The sequence below is a fragment of the Bidens hawaiensis genome, unplaced genomic scaffold, assembly GCF_021521415.1.
Source record: "Bidens hawaiensis isolate Kalapana, Puna unplaced genomic scaffold, B.hawaiensis_p1.1 tig00010636_1, whole genome shotgun sequence".
NCBI classification, from domain to species: Eukaryota; Viridiplantae; Streptophyta; class Magnoliopsida; order Asterales; family Asteraceae; genus Bidens; species Bidens hawaiensis.
In genome coordinates this window covers 356,006-383,768 of record NW_027491815.1, presented here as the reverse complement: position 1 = coordinate 383,768, position 27,763 = coordinate 356,006, and the positions used below count along the sequence as shown (strand labels likewise).

The 27,763-nt window shown below is 36.3% G+C and overlaps 1 protein-coding gene and 3 pseudogenes across 3 annotated transcripts in view; 2 read left to right on the top strand and 2 right to left on the bottom strand.

Annotated features, from left to right (window-relative positions):
• The window catches only part of LOC143535840 (uncharacterized), a 209,308-nt gene that overhangs the window by 137,439 nt on the left and 44,106 nt on the right, over nucleotides 1-27,763 (top strand). The gene's annotated exons all lie outside the window — the stretch shown is intronic.
• Nucleotides 6,206-17,512, top strand: LOC143535798 (glutamate receptor 1.2-like; annotated as a pseudogene). Its single transcript, XR_013135773.1, has 5 exons — nucleotides 6,206-6,503; nucleotides 13,539-14,840; nucleotides 15,190-15,499; nucleotides 16,452-16,840; nucleotides 17,190-17,512. The product of XR_013135773.1 is annotated as a glutamate receptor 1.2-like (transcript).
• LOC143535830 (calmodulin-like protein 3 pseudogene) lies at nucleotides 17,980-18,897 on the bottom strand (annotated as a pseudogene).
• Nucleotides 19,012-25,602, bottom strand: LOC143535829 (serine carboxypeptidase 1-like; annotated as a pseudogene). Its single transcript, XR_013135778.1, has 14 exons — nucleotides 25,390-25,602; nucleotides 24,409-24,554; nucleotides 23,780-23,847; nucleotides 23,549-23,671; nucleotides 23,306-23,408; nucleotides 23,196-23,233; nucleotides 23,012-23,113; nucleotides 22,370-22,450; nucleotides 22,030-22,276; nucleotides 20,400-20,465; nucleotides 20,194-20,315; nucleotides 19,872-19,985; nucleotides 19,735-19,780; nucleotides 19,012-19,234 (listed from the first exon to the last, which is right to left on the bottom strand). The product of XR_013135778.1 is annotated as a serine carboxypeptidase 1-like (transcript).

Below are 27,763 nucleotides of genomic sequence, written 5' to 3'. Positions count from 1 at the left end.
ACCTTCATCTTCTTATAAGCAGCGAACGCCAAAAACAATCTAATGGCTTCCAACCTTGCGACAGGAGCGAACACTTCATTATAATCAATCCCCTCTTGTTGATTAAATCCTTTCACAACTAGCCTCGCCTTGTTTCTTATGATAATCCCTTTCTCATCTCTCTTGCATTTAAACACCCATTTTGTGCCTATCGCATGCACATTTTTCGTTTTTTCAACCAAATCCCATACTTCCATTTTCTTGAACTGAGCCAACTCTTCTTGCATGGCTTCGACCCACGAGCTGTCCTTTAAAGCCATTTGATAATTCTTCGGCTCAATCTGGCTGATAAAGCAGGTGTACAAGCATTCGTTGATTATCCCTGTCTCCTTGATGCTTGTGTAAACACAGGTGTGCTCATTCAAGCTACGTCTTGTTTGTACACCGGAGGACACATCACCAATCACATTCTCCAAAGGGTGATCTTTATGAATCCTCGTGGTCGGAACAGAACCGACATGCAAATTGTCTTCCAAGTTAGAAGAGAGCTCGTCAATGGTTGTTTCATGCTGAGAGTGAAATGGATTGAAAAATTCTTCTTCAGTCGAGGCAGCAGGGGTATCGATAGCATTTGATGAGGAAGGTTGACATTTATCGATCAGCTGTCTTTGCAATAGATTTTCTTCCTCATCAAGGATCATTTTCGTAGCAACTCTCTCTTCTTCTTCAGCAATATCCAAATACGGTATGTTAAAAGACTTAAAAAGTTTAACATAGTCGAAAAACTCAGCAGGTCCGTTGCTTGGTTTTGGCGGTTGGTAACTTGTGATGTCGGTGTTACACACCACCTCAACCTTGCTGGTCGATGTATTGAAGACACGTCTGTTGGGAGTCCCAACAATATAACCGACTAAGATTCCTTCATCGGCTACTTCACCAAATTTAGAATTTGTCTTCAAAATCGAACAAGGGGACCCGAATGGTTCAAGACCACTCAAGTTGGGCTTTCTTCCATGCATAAGCTCATAACATGTCTTACCCAGTCTTTTAACAGTTAAGACTCTATTCAGAACATAACAGGCTGTAGCAACAGCTTCAGCCCAAAACACCACAGGAAGCTTTGAATCAGCCAGCATAGTTCTGGCTCCTTCAATTAACGTTCGGTTCTTCCTTTCAGCCACTCCATTCTGTTGCGGTGTATAAGGAGCGCTGTATTGGTGTTCAATCCCTCTCTGAAGACAGAAGATCTCCATCTCAAAATTCTTGAACTCTGTTCCATTGTCACTTCTGATGAACTTAACCCTTTTATCCATAACGTTCTCAACTTTGGTAATCAAATTCTTCACCATCTGAGCCGTTTCATCTTTTGATTTCAGGAAATATACCCACGAGTATCGTGAGTAGTCATCAGTGATCACCAAGCAGTATGAAGTACCTCCTAGACTTTTTGCATACACGGGACCGAAGAGATCCATGTGAAGCAATTCTAGAGTACTGGCAATTGAATTTATTTTCTTGGTGAGATGGGATTTCTTGTGCTGCTTTCCGTTCTTGCATGCTATACATTTATCTTCAAAATTGAAATTTTTCAAGGGAACGCCCAGCACAAGCCCATTCTTGACAATGTGGTTCATCTTCCGAAGATGAATGTGTCCCATTCTCCTATGCCACAATTCGGACTCTGTTTCACTCGCTTTTGTCAAAAGGCATGACTCTGCCGTGGCCATTTCAGTTGATCTCATATCCATAATGTACGTATTCCTATCACGAGGAGCCTTCATCAAAATCCACTCCTCTGGTATCTGAAAACCCGGTTTCAGCACTATTGCCTCGTTCTTTGTAAAATGAACGGTGTACTCCTTATCACAAATCTGCGACACACTCAGCAGATTGTGCTTCAATTCTTCTACAAAGTTGACATTCTCCAACGTCATCTTTCCGTTCGACACCGTTCCCTTTCCAGTAATATTGCCTCCACTTTCTCCGGCAAAACTTACTCTCCCTCCTTGAACAGGTTTCAAAGCGTGTAACAAATATTTGTTACCCGTCATGTGCCGGGAACAGCCACTATCCACAACCCAAAGATTATTGGCAGCCCTGTTCAACTGTTCCTGCACATCAAAGCAAAAGATTAGAATTTAGGGACCCAAGACCAATTGGTCTTGGATCTATACATCCCAAACTTTGGCTTTCCAAAACTTAGTATCTCGGTAACTCCTGTAAGTCCCATTAGGATATCTCATTGAAGATTGATTGTATGGCCTTCCAAACCTTTGAGAATTGAAAGAATTATAGCTTGTGGTTTGGTTATTAGAAGTGTAAAACTGAGATTTGTTTCTATGAAAACCTGAATTATTCACATTTTTGAATTTTAAGTGGTTTTCATTTTTAGGAGCATGATAATTACAATTAGGTCTATTCTCAGCTTTAGTAGGCCTTACACCTCTGAATCGCTGCTTCAGAGGGCAATTTGCAACAAGATGTCCTAATTGATTACATCTAAAGCAACACCTATGCTCAACCTTTTTATCAACCGGTGTTTTAGATGTCGAGGCTATATTACCGCCCGTTCGTCTCACATATGGTGGGACGTACGGGTTTAGTGGAGTACTCTTTTTATTTGATTTATCTTTTTCTCCACTCTTGGGTAACACAACCTCCTCTTTTGCCTTACCAGACTCGGATGACTTATCCGAATCTGACGAGACTGGACTTTGATCAGAAATTTCAACACTTGAAACAGGCGAACTTGTTTCGCCTCTACTAACATTTGGTTCTTTGACAGTTACTTTAATCGGCACTGTCTGAGCAACCTCAACATCAACAGATTTCTGAACACTAGGGTTAAAAGTGTAATTGTGATTGTACGGTGGTGGAACCTCATGATAACCGATTCCTCCTCTCTTGGTAGAGGAACTTTGATCACTAACAAGGTGATCAAGAATAGCAGAGGAATTTCTGAACTGCTCCAGTTTTCGATTCAGTTCCACCACTTTCACCTGATGGTCAGCAATCTGTTTTTCTCTCTCAGCAATTAGTTTGGTCTTTTCTTCAAAAACCTCATAACTTAAATCAATCACTTCAATTTTTTCAGCAAGTTTAGTTTTTAAACTTTTAACATCTTTTTCACAAGCTTTTATTTTAATTTTATAATTATTTTCTCTTGATTTAGTAAAGTGATGATCTTCTTTTAAGGTTTTAAATTCAGCATCCAACTTAACATACTGATCGGTAATAGTTGCTAATTGCTCAGACAAGTTCTCACATTTTGAACAAGTAGTTTTAGAGCATACCTCGGAGAGCTTGTCATTAACGTCTGCCATAAGAGCCTTTTCTTCTCCGGCAGCCCTCTCATTTTCTTCTGTTTCGACCTTTGCCAAATTTGCCTGCTCGAAAGATTCTTTAGAAAGCAGGTTCCAGTTATATTCTCCATCTGCTCTAGACATCATGGCACTGTAATCTTTTCTACCCTCACTTTGCTGTGGAGACCTACCCTGACTTCGTTCCACACGCTCATTCCTGCATTCTTTTGCAAAGTGACCGTTTTGTTGACAATTGTAGCATCTCACCTTTGCCTTGTCAAACCCCGGCTTACCACCGACAAACTTCCTTCCAGTCTTATTCATAAACCTTTTCACCCTCCTCACAATCATGGCCATCTGCCATTGTAAATCCATTTCTTCCATATCGTCAGCATCAATCTGATCGTAATCTTCATCCAACATAGCTGGATCAACAATCTTCCCTTGAATGTAGTTCTCATAGGAAGCAATGAAAGAAGCATAGAGACCAAACTGCTCTTCAGCAGACTTGACACTCATAGGCATCTTGGAGTAGTTGTTGCTGGAAGAACTTGGAGAGCAACTACTCTTGCTTACCTGGGGTTGAGAACCACTCGATCCAGCTGCTACATAGCAAACATCCCCATTGGTGTTAACTGACACATGCCCCTCATGTGATGAGTTGGGGCCCGACTCTCCCTTTGTGTAGTAGGCAGCCGATTCAGTCTTTGACCCTGAGCTAGTGTTGACTTTAGCTCCATACATACCTGGATCTTGAACCTGATCCATAGGTGTTTCTTTTCTGGTCATGTTCAGCTCAAAGGTTCTGAGCTTGTTGACTGCCGTTTCAAGATCATATGTGGGAAAGTCCTTGCCTTCCCTCATCAGCACAGTGTACATCTCCCATTTTGGTGGGAGAGCATCTAGAAGCTTCTCTACTATTTCTTCTTCTCGGTAGGAAATGGAATAGTTGCTCAATTCAATCATCAGATGGTAGTATCGAGTGATAATATCATCTAAAGATTCATTCTTCAAATACTTGAAGACTAAAAACTGGGTTTTGAGCAATTTTATTTTTGAAGCCCGGATTCCTACATTTCCTTCAAATCTGCTCTCAAGGGCTTCCCAAAGCTCCCTTGCTGAAGTGTACTTCCTAAAAGTATGAAGGATCTCCTGTGGAAGAGCCATGGTAATAGCAGCATGAGCCTTGCTCTCAGCCTCATACATCTTCTTCTCTTCTTCTTCCATTTTACTATACTTCTTGATTTGGTCACGACCTTCATACTCCATAATTGGTGGAATATAACCATCCTGGATGCATACCCACATCTTCGCATCCTGGTATTTGACGTACTGTATGAACCGATCCTTCCATGCAACGAAATCGGTTCCCTTCAGCAATCTTGGGGCCTTGGTAGCCGACCCTGCTTCAACTTCCATCTTCACTAACTCCGAGATGTTGATCGACGACATCTTTTCCGAAAAGTAAGAAACCTGAAAAGTTAAAATTTTTTTTTTTTTTAAGTACTGTAGGCGAAGTTACGGATAACTTCGCTTGAAGTAGGCGAAGTTGTAGAGAACTTCGCTGAAGAACTTCGCTGATAACTCTGCTGATTAACTTCGCTGATTCTTAACTTCGCTTAAGGTAAGCGAACTTAGGAATGAGGCGAAGTTGTAGATAACTTCGCTGATACAGGCGAACTTGAGAAGGTAGGCGAAGTTGTGGATAACTTCGCTTAATCTTATATCTTCGCCGAAACCCTACGTACAGTGACGGCAACTTCGCCTGATGAACACGGACGTTTTTGAAGATCTGGAATCTGGATTTAACAAGGTTTTTGATGGTGCAAAGGCTTGAATACTGTGGTAGTAGGTAAGATTGACTTAGAAACACGAAAACACGTCCCGCGAATAGTCGAAACGGGACGAAATCTATACCCGCGTGAATATCCCGAACCTCACAATCGAGCAAAAGCTCTGATACCAATTGTAGGTTCCCTGGACGGATCGCACGAGATATCACGGTCTACTCAGGTGCGGAATCCCTGCGTAGATCGTTACGAGTATAGAACACAAGCACACGAATACACGAAACACGTTATATATTAATAACCGAACACGTGATATGATATCACTATTACAGACTCACGTTACCGAACAAACTCGATAACCAAAACTGCTAACTAATTGATTGAACGATTAACCTAAACCAAGCCGTAAGCTTGTATTTATATACACGACAACTTCGCCTGACATGTTCAGGCGAAGTTGTCCATAACTTCGCTTGTTCAACAAGTTCGCCTAGGCGAACTTGTTAACAACTTCGCTTTAAACAAAAACATAAATAACAATACAGACTCGATTACAGACACTAGACTATGAGCTACTGACATTCATGCACCAACAAGTGCAATTTCACTTTAGCCCATCTCAGGGTTCACGCATATATACATTATATGCGCGCACCGCAAGCAGGACGTGAAAATAACATGTTGCTAATTTTAAAATGGAATGCTCGGAGCTAGAAAGAGTTGCACGGCTTTTCCTCAGTCAATCAAGAAGAACATTTATATTATCCTTGTTAGTTTGAACCCACGTGCTGCGAATTTTCTTTAAAATTTATTTTATTGGTAAGACTGAGTCCAGCTAGTTTAGGATAATTCTTTTTAACTGATGAACCATTGTTGTTTATTGCTTGACTAAGATTCTGATCCAATTTTTTAAGAAAGACTAGAAGACCTCAAAAGAACTTCTTGAATTAAGTTGTTCATTCAGTTATAGCTATACTAATTAATTATTAATATTATATTTCTGGGAAGTTTATTGTGCCTTATACGTAATCTACCTATTATACTAATTAAACATGACTAGTTGACTTTTTATAAACTTTTGACTTCAATAAATTGGAGGTAAGATACATCAAATTAACAACACACTTCCATGTGATGGAGCTCATGAATTACAGAAAACATACCATTCTTTCCTTTATAGTACTGCTAATGAATATGCCATATCAATTACATGGGTGGTCAAATCCATCTCCCATAGTCAATATGAGTTCTAGTAGTAAGCATGAGATACCCGTAGGGATCATTCTTGATATGAGATCGTTGTCTGGGCAGATGGTTCATAGCAGCATTTGCATGGCAATTTCAGATTTTTACTCAAGTGATAAATACGAAACGAGGTTAGTTCTGCACACAAGGGATTCGGAAGGAAGTCCTTTACGTGCTCTATCGGTTGGTCAGTTCTCTTACCCTCGTTCCTTTATATTCTGAAGTTCGCAAATGTTCATGGAATGTTCATGATATTCATATCTACATGCATATGACGTTTGAAATATTTTTCACCTATGTGTAGGGCTGTAAACGAACCGAACGAACATGAACGAGGCCTTGTTTGTGTTAGTTCGTTAAGGAGATAACGTGTTCACGAATGGTTCACAAACACTTACCGAACGAGATTTTATGTCCGTGTTCGTTCATTAAGGAAATTAATGTGTTCACGAACACAAAATCGACAGAGCCTAGAGATTAAGACCAATGTATTCATCAATGTGAATAATGAAATCATGTAAACGAATCGAACGAAGAAGAACAATGGCTTGTTCGTGTTCATTCATTTAACTTTAAACAAACAAATATTTATGTTCATGTTCGTTTATTTAAAAAATGAGCATTCGTTTATGTCGTTTGTTTAAAATCTAAACGAATATAGCTAAGCAAAGATAAATGAACATATATGAACCCAAACAACATAAACGAACATAAATGAAAACACTTAAACAAAAACAAATTAACAAATATAAATCTTTATGTAGATGACTCATCCAAATAAGATTTAATTATTTTTTATTAATACATAAACAAACATAAATAAACAGACAGAAACGAACATAAACTAACGTTCATGAACATAAATGAACGAACGAAACATGTGTTCATGTTCCTTCGTTTAATTAAACGAACACGAACTTTTTGTTCATGTTCGTTCATTTATTAAATCAACAAACATAAACAAACTTTTCGTCAAACAATTCACGAACAGTTCACCAAATATCCGGTTTGTTTACAGGCTTACCCGTGTGTAACACGAGCCAATATCCTAGTTTATAAGAAATGATTAGTATTAATGACGCTAAATTTTTGGGAAATTGTATACAATTAGCAATAACAAATAGCGTAACAAGGAAATAGAGACTAACACCGACGGATTATCCATGGATCATGGGCGTCGGTAAGTCTAATTTTGATGTTTGTGGGAAGTATTTTTCTACGAAGATTTCTCCAATACTCCATTGATATTCTAGCCTTCTAGGGTAAGATTTCCTATTAGGTGGTTGTTTACAAATTTGAGTACACTTGATGAATAAGGGGGTGCAACATTGGTCGATAACACTCCCAACTAGCGATTTTTTACCACCAATCCCAACTTGTAACTTGTTTTCTTTTGTTATTCCCGAACTTAACGGACCCTAACTCCAGTTAGTTTTTTACTGATGTGACATGTTTTTACTGATGTGGCATGTCTGACATGACGTGACATTTTTTAAAAAAAATAAATAGATAAATAAAATAAGCCTCATCGATAAACCATTAACTTCATCTTCATCTCCATCTCTTTTCACTCACAAAACCCTAACCTCCATCACCACCCACCTCCTCTACCAACACCATACACCTAATCTTCATCCCATGCATATCCTTCTTTGTATTAGAGCTTATTATTACACATAAAAAGGCCGAATTAGAGGTTATTACTACTGCATATCATGATAGAAGTTTCGAGCTCTAGTAGAGAGGCTGTTGAAGGAAGATTTCGTGAGAGGTGGAACAAAGCAAAATGGACCTCGACTACGGAGAGTTAAACCTAATGTGTCGTCCTGGTTTGCCAGAATCCTAACAGCCGATTGATAATATTATTGACCCCGTTGACTCAAAACACCTCGTTGATTAAACCCCCAAATTGAAGCGAGTTTGGCGTGAAAGCGGTTGTGGTAGGATAAAATCGACAAGTCGCCATGGGAATCGTGGTCGCATGCGGTGCAAATTAAGAGGTTTTCAGATGTGACAATCGTCAATTTCAGGTTAACTCCGTTAACTCAACTCCGTCAATTCAAACTTAAAGATCACTGAATCTATAACGCACACCTCATTACATTAAACTAGGGTTTAAATGACGCTTAACACTTACTACATGTGTAGTCTTTCGGAAATTGCACCGAAACGCAAACGAGTTGACGCAAACAATTGGTGAATAAACGAAAAACGTCAAAACAGTGATTATGTGATAATTATGTGTTAGACTTATGTGTTGTGTGATAACATCGTTATAAACGTTAACTCAATGCACTAGAACCAGTTAGTTAAGCTAGAAAAACAACAATTGAAAGTTGAGGGACTTGAGTGTAACATATTATTATTATTATTATTATTATTAATAAACCTAAACCCTAACTCATTCTTTCTCTCCTCTCCTCTACCCCGATCGGACTCCTCTCTCCCCCCCCCCCCCTCACGGCTGCCGCCATTCACACACACACATACAACCAAGTTTTCAAGCTTTTGATTGAAGATTAAGGTGCTAGGAAGGTATAAACGACTATCCCTTGCATCCTTTATACTTAATTTCGATGTTTAATGGGTTAATTGAAAACCCTAGGGGCTGATTTATGTGTGTATGGTGTTCATATGATTGTTGTTGATTTGATGATGATTTGATAACTAGAATTGATATTGTTACATGTTAATTGTTTGTGTCTTTGATTTGAGTTCAAGCAAAAACCCTAATCATGTATGTAATGTGTAATTGATGTGCATGGATAGTGATTATGGAGTCTAGAGTGTTATATGAACGGATTATAGTCTATAGATGGTTAATATGTTGAGTTTTGTTGCAAACAGTTTATGGACAGATTGTGTTGTTAATGTTCAATTGACTGTATCTGGGTGTAAATGTGAGAATTGGTTGAGATTATTGATACTACAGTAAACTAGGTTGAGTCTAGTTTCTAAAGAATATAAATTTGCAATTTTTGGACGTGTAAAAGTTAACTTTTATGATTTTACAAAAACGTTGTGCAAAGCTGAGTTGTTAGACCTGCTGTTTGGTTGTTTTGTAAATATTATATCTCATGAACTACGAGACCAATTGGGTTGGTTCCACTTCTGGAAGTTGACTTATTGAGTTAGGAACCTAACCCAAGTGGTCTTGCATTTATTGGATTTTTCGTCTAACGGTAATTTCAAATAACATTCTGTTGCGCATGAATTTGACTGTTATGAGTTTGCTGTAATGATTTGATTATTGTGAGAAACCTATGTGGAATAAAAATATAATAAAATATGTTCTGGAAACCTAAGACATATATGCTTTTGTGATGGTTTTTGGTAAATTAATGGTGATGCTATGATCGGTGAGATAGACTAATTTTTCAAGTAGAATTCTGTCGATAAGAAACTAGTTGCTGAGTTTTGTGAAAGTTGCATGAAACAATGTGATTGCTAATTTATTATCGTGTTTTGACCAAATTGCCCTTGAGGGGAATGATTGCAAATTAATTGTCTTGTGTTGACCAAAATGCCCTTGCGGGGAATAATTGCTAATTGATTGTCATGATTTGACCAAATTGCCCTTACGGGGAGTAATTACTAGTGATGTACATTATGAATACATGACACGTAAATAATTGCTTACACATGTAACGTATCACAACTACACTTGTTAAAGTCACACACGATTCACAAACGAAACACGAAACATGTTGTGTGCATAGGTATTATGTGCCGGGTCTAGAGACTCGTTAATAGTTCCGACACTTAGAAAATCTCTTTGTTGTTTTAGAACGCTAGAGAGAGTTTTCTGTGACGCGCATCACTTGGTGATTTATTTTTGGGAATTCTTCGCAAACAGTGAGTTCACTTACCCCTTTTAAACTGTTTTCAAACGCTTTTCACTTGGGGGAGATAACATACTCCGAAAACGCATTTAAGATTTTGTTAATATAGATTATATATCACTTGTAAAGACTAAGTGGCAAACGCAATAACTAAAGTCCTTCATTCACATCGAACCGTTTAATATTGGATAATAGCGAGTCATTGTTGAGTAGTACTACTGGGTTTGACAAACCCCACCCAACGCTAAACTCGACTGGAGGTCGAGTGGGTGTAATCTTGGCTAAACACATACCATGGTCGGGATAGACCTGGTGGCAAGGCAAATGATAAACAGTCAGCTTCGGTGTCGAACACTTAGTAATACTTGTTTTATAGGCTAGCTACCTATAGATATATAATTGACATAACACTATCTGGTAACGCAAAACGCTGAAACGCAAAACGCTGTAACGCAAAACGCTGAATGTCACACCCGGCCCTGAGCGGCGGAAACAGCCGGGCGCGCGCGAGTGGGGATTGATAACTAAGCACGGGCCATTGCAAACATTCAAAGATTTTCATTGCGCGTGAAATGTTTAAATACAATACATTACATTGTTTAAGATTACATAAAAACATTCAAGTATAAAAACCGTTGAAGATTTCCACGCCATATCCCCTTGCGCGGCGGGTACAACCACGCGCATCGAAGGGATAGAACTAAAATCTTCCAAAAAGCTAGTTTAGATGTTCTGCGTGAGGTGCTCTAAGTGTGACTCCATGCGCTACCTAGTTGTCTCCTGAAAGACACGTAAAAACATTTGAATCAGTATAAACTGAGTGAGTTCACAAGTTTTAGTAACTGGATAAATCGTATTGCATCAATCATTCTGAAACATAATTCTGTTAGCATCATTAAAACATAGTTATATTAACATATTCTGATAAAACCGTTCCGCGGGTTACGCGCGAACATTTCTGGGAACTGTGCTCGTCTGTGTAAGTGGCGCTGCCACTACGAGCTAAAATAACGTAATATCGTCCCGCGGGTTACGCGCGGACACTTCTGGAAAACTGTGCTCGTCTGTGTAAGTGGCGCTGCCACTACGAGCGAATATATGCTGTAATACCGTCCCGCGGGTTACGCGCGGACGCTGTGCCGGAAAACAAGGCGCTCGTCTGCGTAAGAGGAGCGACCTCTACGAGCGGGCTCAAACCCATAGTACTGCCCCATGACCATACTAGGCACTCGTCTGTGTAAGAGGTGCGACCCCTACGAGTGGGCGGATCAAACCAGCAGTCCCTACCCTTAGAGTTCCAATGGTAAAGTGATCACTTACTCGAATCTGGTGCACTAACATCGAAAAACCATAGATAACTGTTCGCATTGCTCATCATGAAACATAACTTAAACACGTAATCGTTTGCTTATCTTGTAAGTATACCATGATAAAACATTATTTAAGTACGTGTCCCTCGCCCCGAAAACAGTTTAAAATAGTGAAAACAGTGAAAATGGGGCTGTGAGACTCACCTGTGGTTCTTGTTAAGGGATTAATCGAGATTCGGGTTTTCTTGGTGTTGGCCTCGGAATCGAAGGTCTAGAATACGATTAAATAACAAGTATATATATTAAGATCAAGAAATAGGAGAATACAAGGGTTGGATAGTAGGTTTCAAGGTTATATTCTCGGCTTACCTAGTAACAGGATCGGAGCTGGAAACAACGGATGCTTGGGAGAGGATTAGTGCAAGTTTGTAGTTCTTTGAAGTGTGTTTTGGGTGATAATTTAGGCTACAAATTTATAGGCAAACTCAAGGGAACACAATCCCTTGCTTTAGGGAATTGTAATCTTTTGAAATGATGATAAAGTATGGAAATTATTATTATTTATTAAAAAGAGTAGAAAAGTAGATTAAAGATTCTGATTTGATATGGGCAGGACATGCAGGGCTGTGGCTGGTGAGAGTGGGTGGCTGGCAGTTGACTTTTACAGTTTGCTTTTTCAGTGCTTTAGACAGTGTACAGTAAAAAGTAGCAGTTTTCTGAAACACGCTACCGCCCTCTTTTGGGCGGGGACAATTTCCTTAAATCTGAACATTTTGACTAAGTGTTCTGCGCGTATAACTTGGTGCGCATAGCTTTCTGCGTATAGAACATTTCTTTGCTGCGGGTAGGTGCGTAACCTTCTCGCAGTTAGGGACATTTGAGTTTCATTTGTAGATTCTCCAGGTGGTCTTGGTATTTCAACATAGTGATCAGTCATGTTGAAGTCAATTCCATCCTGGAGCTTCAGACAAACTAGCTCTCAATGTTCCCGCCATGCGGGGAGGTTAGTTCCCTTCCGCACGCGCATAAACGATGTAGGATGCACCCGCCTTAGCATCATGCGTGAATGATTTGGCTTAAAGATTTTCATTGCGCGCGCCCGGCTGTTTCCGCCGCTCAGGGCCGGGTGTGACACTGAACGCAAACGCTAAACGCTTTATTTTATATAAACTTGTGAACTCACCAACCCCGTGTTGACACTTTTAGTATGTTATTCTCAGGTAGCCGAGGCGGGCGCGCGGTTTAGGATCATGCATTGCTTGAAACACTTTTAATTATGCAAACTTATTTTTAACTGTTATCATTGGGTTTTAAGTCGTCCAGCGTGACACAACATTGGTTTCTATGGTTTTACGCTTCCGCATTTAATTACTCGTAAACGTTTTCATGATTTTGAAACTTTGTTTTATGGTTTGATTATAACTAATGAATCCGATCCTGTTAGTTCACACCCTCTGACGGTAAAACTCCGTTAGTGGATTTTGAGGGTGTGACATCAGAGGTTATCAGTGATCTCATTGCGAGCACCGTGTAAATCGAGGTCGTTGTCATGGAAATCGAGATCGCAGTCGTGGAAACCGACGAGTCACCATGAAAGTCCTAGTTGCAACTGTGGAAACCAACAAGTCACCATGGAAGTTATGGTTGCAGCTGTGGAAAATGTCTAATCGTAGTGATAGAGGTGGGTGATGATGAAGTGGAGGCATGGACCCATAACTTTCTAAAAAAATGCCACATCAGTAAAAACATGTCATGTCAGCAGAAAAACTAACGGCTGTTAAGTTCGGGAGTGATAAAAGAAAACAAGTTACAAGTTGGGACTGATCAAAGACAAATCATTAGTTAAGGGCGTTATCTATCAATGAGTAAAAGTTAAGAATATTAAAAACCAATATCCTTTTAGGTTAAGATGGTCTAGTTAAAGTCTCATGACACATGGCAGTTTTGTCAATAGTTAAAACCTAAAAACCACTTTACACATAACCTAACCATTTTGGAAGTACGGATACTAACAACACATAAAGTCTATATATGCTTTAGTATCTGAGCATGCTCATTTGCACGTTACAGCTTATGAACTTCCAGAAAATTTTTAAGTGCAAGCAATCATTGGACCAGAAACACCACTTGCAGCAAAGTTCTTAAGCATATTGGGAGACAAAACCAAAGTTCCTGTTCTTTCATTCACCGGTTATAGCCCGTCATTCAACTCATCTGCACATCGTTACTTACTTCAAATGGCACAAGATGAGGCCATCCAGTGGAAGGGTATCGCGGCCATTGCTGAATCATTTAAATGGACGGATGTTATCCTTGTTTATGATCAGGACAATGAATTTGGGAAAGAAAGTGTACCATATATAATTGATTATTTTCAAGAAAGAAACATTCATGTGTCTTATAAGAGTGTGATTTCTACATTAGCAACGGAAGATCGCATAATTGACAAACTTCGTAAGCTCTCTGGTTTGCAAGAGAAGATATTTATCATTCATGTCTCTCATTCTTTAGCATTTCGTCTCTTGGTATACGCAAAAAGATTGGGATTGATGACCCAAGGACATGCTTGGATAGTTACAGATAAGACTATGAACTTCTTTGATCCTGTGGAGTTAGATGAAGAAGTTCTTGAATCATTTCAAGGAGTTTTAGGCTTGAGACACCTTATCCCATCGTCAATTCAACTTCGCAACTTTTCAAGAAGATGGAGGAAAGAATCTCTCTTTAGCAACCCAAATATCTATAATGTATTGGCATATGATTCAACTATTGCATTAGCAACCGCTGTTGAAAGAGCTAAGGTTGATGTAATGAAGGCAATAGATTTCACAAATATCCGAGAATCAAAAAGTGGAATGTGAGTTCTAAAAGAGTTGCTAAACGTTAGATTCAAGGGTCTGGGTGGCGAGTTTCGTTTTGTAATTAAACAGGAGATCTGTTTCTAAGCCATTGGAAATAGTGAATGTGATCGGGAATGGAGAGAAAAGAGTCGGGTTTTGGACTGAAGCCGATGGCTTCACCGTGTATCTAAAGTCTAAACCAACTCATCAACAACCATATTCTATACATGGTCTTGAAGGCATAATCTGGCCTGGAGGATCTTTGATCCCACCAAGACGTCTGATGTTGCAAACGAGTAAAATGCTAAGAGTCGGTGTTCCTATGCATAGTGGATTTGATGAATTATTAACTCTAGTACACAATCCTCAAACCAATGCCACCGTTGCCGAAGGTTTCTGTGTAGATGTGTTCAATGCTGCACTTGAAGCGCTACCATATGAAGTACCATACGCCTTTGTTCCATTTTCTTTGGAGAATACAAGACCGAGTACAGAAGCATACAATCAACTTATATACCAAGTCTATCTTCAGGTATGATTCTTATAAAGATATAATCAACAACATATCTCATCCATTTTTAAATAAAACTATTTACTCTAATCTCACAAATGGTCTCTTCTATTTTTCAAGTAGATTTTTTTTTATCATTTTATATATTAAATCTTTGAGTTATTGAATTTGCCAAATGCTTATACATGTTATGTAAATATGGCGATTTTAAACATCAAAATGCATGAGATATGTAGTTGATTATCTAACTTTGTATGGTAAATATTGCATAATCACGTCATATGCAAACACTCGATTATATAATGTGATAACTGATAAGCATATTCCATATACTTTGAGAAAGGGAATAACTTGTTTTTTTGTGATCTAGAACTTTGATGCAGTTGTTGGGGATACGACGATTACTCCCAATAGGTCCCTATATGTGGACTTCACAGTTCCTTACACTGATTTAGGCGTTGGGGCGGTAGCAAGAGATAATCATAATCAAAGAAAGTTGTGGTGGTTTTTGGAGCCCCTGGATACGTATATGTGGGTTGCAACTACTTGCTCGTTTTTCATAATCGGGGCTACAATATGGCTTATTGAATATCCTATAAACAAAACGTTCCAAGGTCCATGGCAAGAAGTAGTTGGACATGTCCTCTGGTTCTCTTTCTCTACCCTTACCTTTACACATAGTAAGATCTCTCTATTATCCACTCTCTATCTCTAACCTCACAACTTGGTGCTTGGATATGGTGTTTTAAATTTGATTATTGCAACTTGGATAAGGTGCTTTAAATTTGAAACAATAATGGTAAATCAATTTTTGATATATAGACAAACTTTAAACAAACAGTATCAAATCAGGCATTTGTGGTTTTGTTCTGGTTTTTAAATCCAGGCCGGGTCGGTACTTGATTGTTGCAAATGTTGCATTCTTTGATAGACAGCCTTTTGTTAACGTGACTTTTGGTGACATAAGACACAATTAATTTGAATTGTTTCAAATATAGATAGATAGATATATATCATCTTATATAATACAAAAATTATCCACATTAAATTTTTGAACATCATTCCATCAAATCTTGACGTCCTGTGGGTATCCTTAAATCTCTCATCTTTTGGACCTCTTAATTCTCTCATCTCTTAAACCTATTGTTCTAAATCCAAAACCGAAATGACCCTCTAAAATTATTCTTGGTTGTGATACATATTCACATTCAATATAAGTCCCCAAAATCAAAATAAACATAGAAAAAAAAAACAAAAAAAAATTATTAGAAGGGAGGACAAACTTCTGGTTGAATAAAAAAATGAATATTTACTTAAAATTTAAAATTAATTAACAAGTTTGGGCTTAATTTGAAGAAAGTCTCCGGCCAAGCACCGTGAAAAATATGTTTTATTATTATATATGTGTGGACATATTGTGTATTATGGACATGTTGTGTATCATGATGCTAGAGAAAAGGGCTTTGTGACCACATTTTCGGTCACAAATTCCTTGTTGGGACCATTTTGCATTCTTTAACCCCTAATAACAACTTATCCGCTGATTCTTCAACGTCAATAAGTTCGGAGCTCCACCTAGTAGCAATAACTTTGTAACAGAAAGTCGTATAACATTCAGTTTCTGGTTTTCAGGAGCAAAGTTGTTGAGTAATTTGTCAAGGCTTCTGGTTATTGTGTGGCTATTCATAGTCCTTATAATGGTTACATGCTATATATAGTGCTGCTTTGAGTTCCATGTTAACGGTTCAGCAAATTCAGTTAACTCTAGGGGAATTGATATAGAATACCAGGCTGGTTCTTTTATTGAAGGAGTTATTGCTAACAACCCGAACTTTAAGGGCCCATCTCTTCGCCCCTACCGTTTATTAGCTGAATACGCAAGGGCGTTGGCAGGAGGAAGTCAGAAAGGTGGTGTTGTTGCTATTATGGACGAGATCCCATATATCAAGCTGTTACTTGCAAAGTATGGCGCTGCCTACCGTTTGGTCTCGTATGAACCCACTACTAATGGCTTTGGCTTTGTGAGTTCGTTTCTTCGATCTCTAGCAAACTGATGATATCTTTTAAGGAGGTTTTTTGGATTTACATTTTCTAATTCGTTTCTTCTGTCTCTAGCAAACTGATCTTATTGGTGTTTTTAAAAAGTCAATAGGTTAAAATCTTTTTTATTGTAGTTTTTTGAAAGGGTTAAAAAGTAGTTTTTCAAAAGCCCCAAATTATGGCTTTTTAAAATGACTTTTTGTAAAAGCCAATAAAAGGCAATATGCATTTTCAAACTTAATCCCAAACAATCATTTATTTTGTATATTCTTTGCTAAAGTCTTATTCAAAAGGCAACATGATATATATAAACACATCATTTTAATTCAGGTATGTCCGAAAGGATCACCATTGGTACCCGTCTACCCGATATATCAAGAAAAATATTAAAACTAAGGGAGGAAGGGGAGCTATTAAAATTAGAAAAGAAATGGTTCAAGAAAGATTCATCTTTTTTACCCGAAGATTCTCAAGTAGCGAACCTTACAATTCTAACCCTTTATAATTTCCGCGGTTTATTTTATATTGGAGGGATTATCTTGGCTTTCATACCACTAGTATTCTTACTTCGTTATGTCTACGCATATTCGTTTCTCTTCTACTACATTTTGATCAACCCACGATTAGCATTGCAGTTGTTCAACTTGTTTTAAGTTAAAGTTTGTAATTGTTAAACTGGATCACTGATCCATGTTTGGTCATGTAATTGTTAATCTTCTTACATATGTATATTTCTAGTGCCTTGCTAGCCCCATTTTATTTTTTTAATATAAACTAGGTTTGTACCTGACGCGTCACTAAGGTGCATTAATGTGTATTCAATTGGTATGGGATAATTTTGTTAGGGTATTAACACTAAACTGAAAATAATTTACCCGTCAATGCAGAAAACAGTACTGACACTCGTATAGCTTATAATAAAACAAATTAACATATTAAGAAAACACTGGTATTGTAAATGGTAAAAATATTTTCAAAGGCTTTTGGTATGTTAGCATTTTGAAATTTTGGGATGGTATCTTTATTAAATAGTGTAACTATTTAGATAATAATTTAGTACTAAACAATTTACAAAAACGCAGATGTTACAAAAATAATTGAATATGTAATTTACATCAAAATAACACAAAATTATATAAAAATACGGGTGATACAAAAATTAGAGAATACACCTTGTGTAATTTACATAAAGATAACACAAAAACTACATTAAACCAAATATCTACTTTGTGAACGATGTTAAACATCTATGCAACATTCAAATAGAAGGATAGTTAAATAATAGATGAAATAAGACTTACATGAAAATCAATTAGTTTCCAAACCAGCAAAACCACCAGCCTTCATCATTTGCTTGAATTCTTTATAATTCACCATTCCATCACCATCTTCATCAACCTTTTTGATCATAAGCCTACACTCCTCAACGGATCGACCCTGCCTTAACCCGAGCGATCCCAAAACAGACCTCAACTCTTCAACTGTGATAAACCCGTCCCTATTTTGGTCAAACACATTAAACGCCTCTCTCATATCCTCTTCCTCATCCCTCTCGCCCAATATTGTCTGATAAAGTTCACCAAACTCCTCCATGTCCACAAAGCCATCTTTATTGACATCTATCTTCTCAATCATTTGTGCAAGATCATCATCCGGTATGTATATACCAAGGTTCTCTAAAGACTTTGCAAGCTCTTGTTTTATGATCTTGCCATCACCATTGCGATCAAACATCTGGAAAACACGACGTAGCTCTGCTGGATCCATGTTTTATGGAATTAACGCATATGTTAATCAACCGAATCAAATGTTTTGCGGTTTCTACATACAATAGGAAGGGAATTGGAATGATTAATATAAGAACATAGTTATGAAAACATGATTGGAGGAATAATGAGAAAAAAAATGAAATATGCAAAAATAGTAACAAATTGTGAAATGGAGGGTTTATTGAGAAGAAAATGGAGTAATTGAAGGGGTTTGTGGTTGAGAGAAAAATAAGGAGAGGATACATGAGGGACTATTTGTGGGCATCCTAAAATTACGTACATTGTCATTTTATTTGTTTGGTTAATATTGTTGTTGACAATTTGGTTAATAATAATGTAACTAAAAAGGAACCAAGCACCAACAAGGCAACAAGCCAACAAGGTAAATGTCACAACATATTTGCTATTTTAGTTTTCATCATCCATGACATTTTGTTTCTTATTTCTATGGCAAAATTATTCTTAAGTTAACAAGTAGATAATACGTTACAAAGACGTGTTAACCCAACCAATATGATTTCCTTATATCGTCTTTCCCTCCAACCAACGACTGTAAAATGCTAACGCTTCCTTAGGTTTGTACTCTGGTACCGTGTGACCCGATCCCTACATCAACATTAACATAAAACCAAAATCTATCAAAAACATGAAAAAATAGCTTAAATGATATTATAGCCTAATCCCTAGGTTTAAGTATATGCATGTATATAGAGTGTATTTAAAACATAACCAGTTCAAAATTGTAGAACCTTAACAACTGCATCAACACTCATACATATTTATGTAGTTATCACAGTTCCCTACTTAAAATTGGTTTTGTACCGAAAAACCCTCCACTAAATGTACGTTGATTATACCAACAATCCAGTATACAATTATGCTTTAGAACCAGATTCTTTTTCATGAGGAGCGATCGGGATTTTTACATACGCATAACACTAGAAATATTTCTAAGGTCCTAGGTCCGCCCCTGTTTAAAACATGCACTTTAAGTAGTTCCCGCATTCTTAAAAATTCTTTTCCAAAATTATGTCTTAAAACACAAATACAACCGCATTAAAGTGCATGTCTTAAGGCACCATCTGATATCATTACGTATGACATACCTTAACTGTGAGAAACGTGAGGTTCTTGTCGTATCCTTGTATAAATCTACAAAAAAAAAGAAAGAAACATTTGTGCATAAATATAAACATCATAATAAAAAGTAACTTTTTTTTTGTAAAAAAAAAAAAGAACATACCCCGAGACTTGACCATCAGCCAGCCACTTCCTCCACTCGTCAATAACTTCATAACCTAATGACCGTGTCCACGCTTGAGATCCGGTGAAAGGAACACACATATCATGATCAAGGCTGCACAAGCATAAAACTATTATAATTTAACTATTTATCACCTGTTTGATCAGTTGCAGATATTATTAACCAAGTCAGCGTGTTTATAAGTCAGCAGGTCAAAATTGTCACATCTACAACAATTACGTAGTAATTAACGTTGATGTGACTAGTGATGAAAAAAATCTATAAACACGAGCATTTATGATTAAATAATTAACGAGCATACCTGAAAATAAGAGCCCGATAACCACGAGAGGTTAGGTTTTTATGGTACGGGATCATGCTTCCAGCATCACTATAATATCTTATCTTATCGGTGCATAACTCCCAATTTCCAGCCACACTAATCTGAGTAATCATTTAAATTTTATTTTTTGTCATGAATTTAATTTGTGTATAGCTTTACAAAATTAGAAATATATTATATCTTACCAGGTCAGCATGAATCGCCTTCCGGACTGCTTCATTGTTTAGCCATATGGTTGCCACTTCATCATCCTACAAAAATATATATCCAGAAATAAGATTGAATTTATTTTATTACAAAAAGCAATTTACAAGATTGTAAATACTAAATCTTGAATAAAGTGCCAACGATGTTTCATCCATTGATTGGCATGATTTAATAAATAAATTATTTTATTATTATTGTTATTTTTTAAAGTGCTTGAATATAGTTTCAAAGACCTTTAAACTGTTTGAAGTTTGAACAATTATCAATAAAATACAATCAAGATTTACATAAATTATAAAGAAAATGATATATCTATTAATATTTTTATTAATTTTAACACGCTTGAATATAGTTTCAACTACCTTTAAACATTTTGACCCGTTATTAATAAAATACGACCAAGATTGACATAATATTTTTTAATATTATTATTTTTAATGTGCTTGAACATAATTTAAACTGCCTTTAAACTGCTTGGCCAATAAAATGCAAACAAGATTGACTTAATTTTAACAAAGGATATTAATAGGATGAGTATCATTACAAACTGTTAAATTATTTAAAAACTTGAAGGAACCCTTGAAAACTAATGTTTTTATAAAAAAAAAATTGTATGTTAAGTTTATTTGAGTGTAACTTTATCACTTTTTATATCTATGTTTACGATTACAATTTTTAAAATTAGTTTTATACATATCTATGTTTTGTTTTACACCTATGTAAATTTCTTAGTACATAAATTTACACATATGTGAACTTGTGATTAATATATGTAATCAATTTTTTTTATATAAAATATGATAAAAATACTCTTAAATAATGTTAATATGTAAAAAAATTAAAAAAATGTTTGGTTGTTTAGAGTTCCTAATAGTTCTTAATTTTTTTATAGTTCTTAAATGTAACTAACCCGATATTAATATTATTAGTGTTATAATTATTTTTACTGGGGGTGAGCAATAACCGAATCGTTAACCGAAATCGAACTGAAAACCGACGAAACCGAACCGATATAACCGAAAACCGAATTAACCGAAATTAACCGAACCGAACTCTTCATTTTTTAATTTTTTCAAGCCTTTCTCCCTCTGTTTCATGTATTGTATGTATTAATAGTTTAATACTATCATTTTCATGCATTTATATCTCCATTTCATGTACTAATATCTCAATTTCGTATATTTATACATTCATTTCATGTATTTAAATATTCATTTCATGTATTTTTAAGCAAAATTTTAGCCCAAATTTGATATTGGTTATTAACCGAAATTAACCGAACCGAACCGATAACCGATCGGTTAGGTTGGGTTAATGCTAATAACCGAACCGAACCGTGCACACCCCTAATTTTTACCGTGCTTGAAAATAGTTTCAACGACCTTTAAACCGTTTGACCCATTTGACTCGTTATCAATAAAAATACAATCAAGATTGTAATTATTTAAAAAAATTGATACTATTATTATTACTTTTTTTGTGTACTTGAATATAGTTTCAACTTTCAATGACCTTTAAAGTTTAAACTGTTTGACCCGTTATCAATAAAGTACAATCAAGATTGACATAATTTAAAAAAAAAAAAAAAAAAAAAAAAAAAAAACTTACTGTACATAGAACGTTTTCTTCACTATTGAGAAGCTCGGGCCAAGAAGGCACATTAACCGGGCTTAACCGGGGCCCGGAAAGGCCAGGCCCGCCCAAACATTCTGGTTCGAACCGGAAGGGGTCTTTCGGTCTCACCCAATTTTCTGAAGCTAGCTGGCAAGTCTGACGTTCCAAGTCTAATTTTACTTGAACTATCACCATGATAACATGGTTCTAAAATGTCATAAATGTTTATACCATCAATAGCCTGGATTTAAAAGAACAAATTCAAGATAAGTAAGGATATAATTTAATAATTCAAGTTAATTGTATGAGAAATTATAAAAGGCAGGAAGATTACCTCGTCGACTTTTGAAAGCTTGCTTTCACAATCACTGTTTGCGGGCTCGTAATAGTTGCCTTGACACTCTGTGGTAACTTCCTGCATGTGTTTTAAGTCAAATGGACGAAAATCCACAAAATTTGGTATCGTTTTAAGCTTTACGACAGTTATTTACAAAGATCATTGTCGGTTTGAAATATACAAAAATATACTAAGATCATTTTGGAAGTCGAAACTTGGATCAAATATTTTACCTTGAAAGTCAAAGTTCCAACAGTCGCAATTTTCTATCTATCTCAAAACTTTATTGCAAACATCATTTTGGGCGGTTTTACAACTTACAACTGTAACTTGTCATACTTTATTATAATTAAAATCTTGAAATACAGGATTTGACATTTTGACCTTTAAAGTTAAAGATCCAACGGATAGGAAAAGTATACACTGATTGACCAGTTAAGTCAAATGGGCCGGTTCTTAGCTTCAACTCTAATATAAAAGATATACGACTCTTAATGGAACTATATTTAATTATTGACTTCTAAACCATTTGCCAAAAAAGGAATAACTGGATTGAGATTATCAGATTATGTAACAGTATTGATATGGTTGTGTTGAACTTGGAAATTAACAAATTTGACCTCAAAAGTCAAAGTGTACCTGATAAAGTTCATCTGAAATAAGGCCCATCCCGTGTGCAAATGGAACAAGCGCATTGCCATCAAACACTTCATCTGTAACTCCATTTCCCACCATGTATCCCTAAATTTTCTTACATTAAAACTATTGTTTTAAGTTGTAATAATCAAATAATCATTCAGGCGGTTATTTATTGCGGATGTACCTTAAAGTTAAGAGTAGGTTTATCACCAGCATCAAGTCCTGAAAATATCAAGGGTATTTTAGTACTTTTTCAAACGTGTGTTACTTCGGGTTTAATATGAGATGATTTACCTTTCACCACTTCATAAGATAATGTAGGGACGTAAACTCCAGCATATGACTCGCCAACAATGAAAAATGGATTTGAAAGAAATTCGGGATATATCTTAAACCACTGAAATCCAAAAAACCAAAATGCCCATATGTTAATTGAACTATTAAGATTTAGCATGTACATTATGTTTTATCATTTTAGAAATTAATAAAAAACTGTTGAGATTGTTTCTTGATTTTATTCCTTTTTTTCAAGAATACCTCAAGAAGAAATTTGTGCGAGTCTAAAGCTGTTTTTGTATCCCTAGTTACATAGTCGGTTTTATTCTCCGAATAAGACATTCCAACTCCTGCTGGAGAGTCCAAATATATCACGTTCGAAACCTAAACAAATTCGAAAAAAAATGACAACCAAGATTAGTATTCTTGCTAATGATCAAACTAATACTGGTTATAACAACTCAAAAACATGATCATATACAAATTATAAACCTTGGTCCATGTATATGGATTGAGATGAAGCTTGGGTAAGCCTCCGGTTTTTTCAAAATTAAACGGACCTGCAAAACACCATTGACTTGTTCTTAGACCAACTAAATAATCCAATAATATACTCAAATACATATCCTGATCCTATATATGGGTTTGGGCCTCTATGATTAACCAATTTACATATATGCAATCATAAATTAGACATTAAATACAAAACTACCGTTACATAATATTAAATATATAAAAAAAAAATGCTTAACATAAATATATAAAAAACCACTAATTGTTGATAGTTTCTTATATTTATATTAAATTTGTGATTGATTTGGTTAATTAAACTTGATTATTGAGCTAAATGTAAAATGTTCTACCTAACCCATAACAGATTATCTTATCATCTTATTATGATTCTTGAAATATCAACGGTCACTTTCGAAAGGCACATCCACATACCCCTGTATTCAACCATTTTTTTTACCGGAATCAAGTCAACTTTGTACATCAATTCAAGATTACAAGCAAGTTCCCATTGTTATTGGCATATTCCTACTTACTAACAAGCAAAATTAATAAAATTTATATGAAAAACACAAAAGATTCAATAAAACAGTACATAAACTAAAGCATACCATGTTCATAAACAAACCCATCAAAACTAGAGCAACCAGGGCCACCGTTGAGCCAAAGAACCACCGGATCTTGAGAAGGGTTTCTTTCCGACAACACGTAATAATAATACAATTTCTTGCCATGATTTGCATCTATTGTCACATACCTGCAAACCCATTAAAGATCATACAAAATTAAAACAAGCCCATAAAAAAAATCAAACCTTTTTATGAAAATATCAACAAGTCAAGAAAGTAAAAATAATACATAATTACTACAAACCCATCAATAAAAATCAAATCTTTACATGAAAACATCAACAAGCAAGTGAATAAAGTAAAGATAATACATAATTACAGAAAACTCATCAATAAAAATCAAATCTTTACATGAAACAATCAACCAGTAAGTGAAGAAGTAAACTTAATACATAATTACAACAAACCCATGACTGAAAAATCAAATCTTTACATGAAAACATCAACAAGCAAGTGAATAAAGTAAAGAGAATACATAATTACAGAAAACTCATCAATAAAAATCAAATCTTTACATGAAACAATCAACCAGTAAGTGAAGAAAGTAAAGATAATACATAATTACAACAAACCCATGAATGAAAAATCAAATCTTTACATGAAACAATCAACAAGCAAGTCAACAAAGTAAACATAATCCATAATTACAGCAAACCCATCAGTAAAAATCAACTCTTTTCATGAAATAATCAACAAGCAAGTCAACAAAGTAAAGATAATGCATAATTACAGCAAACCCATCAATAAAAATCAAATCTTTACATGAAAACATCAACAAGCAAGTGAAGAAAGTAAACATAATACATAGTTACAGCAAACCCATCAATAAAAATCAAGTCTTTACATGAAACAATCAACAAGCAAGTCAAGCTAAGTAAAGATAATACATAACTACAACAAACCCATCAATAAAAATCAAATCTTTGCATGAAACATCAACAAGAAAGTGAAGAACAAGCTTACCCAGCATAGTGTTTGGAGGGCAGAGTTCCATTAAACCCAGGAAGTTGAGTAATTGCAGCACTTTCAGGGGCGGAGTGTGCCAAGAAAATGGTAAATGATAAACAAATTAAAAAAGTTATCTTGTACATGTTTTGATAATAATGGTTTTGTTGGTTTCAAGAAAAAATGGATGGGTGAAAGATTCTTGAATCTGCGGTGGGAATGTGTGATGAGTATATATAACAGAGTGAAAATTTGTCTTGGTGTTAGCTTACAAGCCAAGTGAAAGACAAAAGAAGATTAAGTGGAGAAATGGGTTACATCAGAAGCATTGACTCAGAGAGCATCAAGACTAATTGCAATTTACTCAAAGATAGTCCCAAATTTAGGGCCCAACTTTATATTTATAATGTTTAATGATTCCTATGTATTTATGATTTTTTGATAATAAAATAAATGGTCTAAGATCGTGTTTAGTGGATTGAAGAAACACTAATCGACCCCGGGCAGATTACGGATAATCTGGGGGTTAAATAGATGTTTCCCACGAGGGGTTAGATCCGGCAAAGATGGTTCTTCTGATAACCTGCAAAACAGACACCGTGAGCTCGTCACTGAGAAGGGGGGGGGGTACCTCCTTGTGACCACCCTCCGGCGTGAGAATCAGACTAGATTGCTCTTGAATATAAGTGTATATTAAGAGAATGACTAGAGCAGATATAAGGTAATATATCAAGATATGAGATATGATATAAGATATAAGATGAGATAAGATAATACCATTCCAAGGTGTTGGAGTATTTATAGCCGAATGTAGGTTTCCAAGAAGGTACAGCCGGCTGAATAGTGTTCTTGTTCTGCCAACTGTGGGCTACGCACATGCCATGCTGGTAGTTGGTGGGTAGGCAGCGGCTGATAGTGACCAGGCCGGCTGTGTACTATTCCTGTTCCACCAACTGCAGGCCATGCACGTCCTCCGACAGGTTGGTGAGTAGGCAGCGGCTAATAGTGACATACAGTACAAGAGCGTGCTGCTCGTCATACTGTTGTCAGTGAGCTGTCGTATCTTTGGTTAGATCTTTTGTCCATACCTCGTCAGGTACAGTACAAAAGATCTTCCAGTATCGTACGGACTGGCTCATCTGGGCGGGAGTTTTCCCGGCTTTGTGCGGGAGTATTCCCGGCTTTGCTCATTCCTTCTTCAGGTGACATTACTGAATTATTATGAGAGTTAAGTGCCTTGTGCGTGTAGCTTTGCTGCGCAGGTAGCCTTCCCTGATGGCTTGTATCCGCAGCTGCGGGAACAGGCAGAGTACTTCACCATTGAGAGGTTTTTCCTGCGGGAACAGCTTGCGTACTGCGTGTAAGGACGTCACGTCTCTGAGCATGGTGGGTCCTGCGGATCCAGTTGGTCTCGGCGCAGACGTCCCTTTAAGTTAAGTCTTGCAGGTTCAACCGCGCAGACGTCCGTTAAGGAGTCTTGCGGGTTCAACTGTGCAGACGTCCCTTTTCAAGGTGAGTCTTGCGGGTCCAACTGGGCTCTGCTGGGACCTACCTCTTCATGGATGGAGCTTCTATTGAGACATTGTGTCATGTGGCGTCACAATACCATAGGGGTTTTTTTTGGTAAAATGAGTGGATTGGATAGAGCCGTTAATCATTACATAGTTATTATAACTTATATTAAATATTAATCATTACATAGTTATTATAACTTAAATTAAATAGAAATAATAATAAATGTGGTTGAAGTTTATGAGGTATTAATTTGATTGGTTGAATCATTTAAAGGAGGGGCAAGCCCCTAGGGCGATGTTTGGGGGGCGCTTTGGGGCTTTTTGGGTGGCTAAGTGTTTCACTACGGAGGGTCTAACGGATCCAATAATTACAACATATTGTAAGAATAATGTAGTGTAATTACATTATGATGTAATTATATAATTACACTATTTGTATATAATTACACCACTTAATTCGCATAGTTAGTTTACTTTTTCAATTTGTACGTTAACTTTTCCTCAGCTTAAATAGTACTTTTTTTAGGGTACAACCAATTTAAAGTAGACACTATGTGTAACACATGAGTTATGAAATGTTTTCTTTCCTTTTTGAGAGACGTGAAAAATTGTATTAGCATATAACAAGAAACTAGAGATAAAGAAGTTACAATGAGACTTCACATATGTAAGAAAGTAGCAAAAAGAAAGTTGGATGCAAAGTATAATCATATCTAGTTCGATAGAGTAAAAGAGATAGCTTAGAAAAGTCTTATTTGTTTACTTATTTGTTTACTTTAAGACAAATTTTATGTGTTTTTATGCGGTTTGTATTACATCATTTTATATATTTAAAATAGTTTCACATGAACATTATAAATGTGTCTTTTTGGAATTTA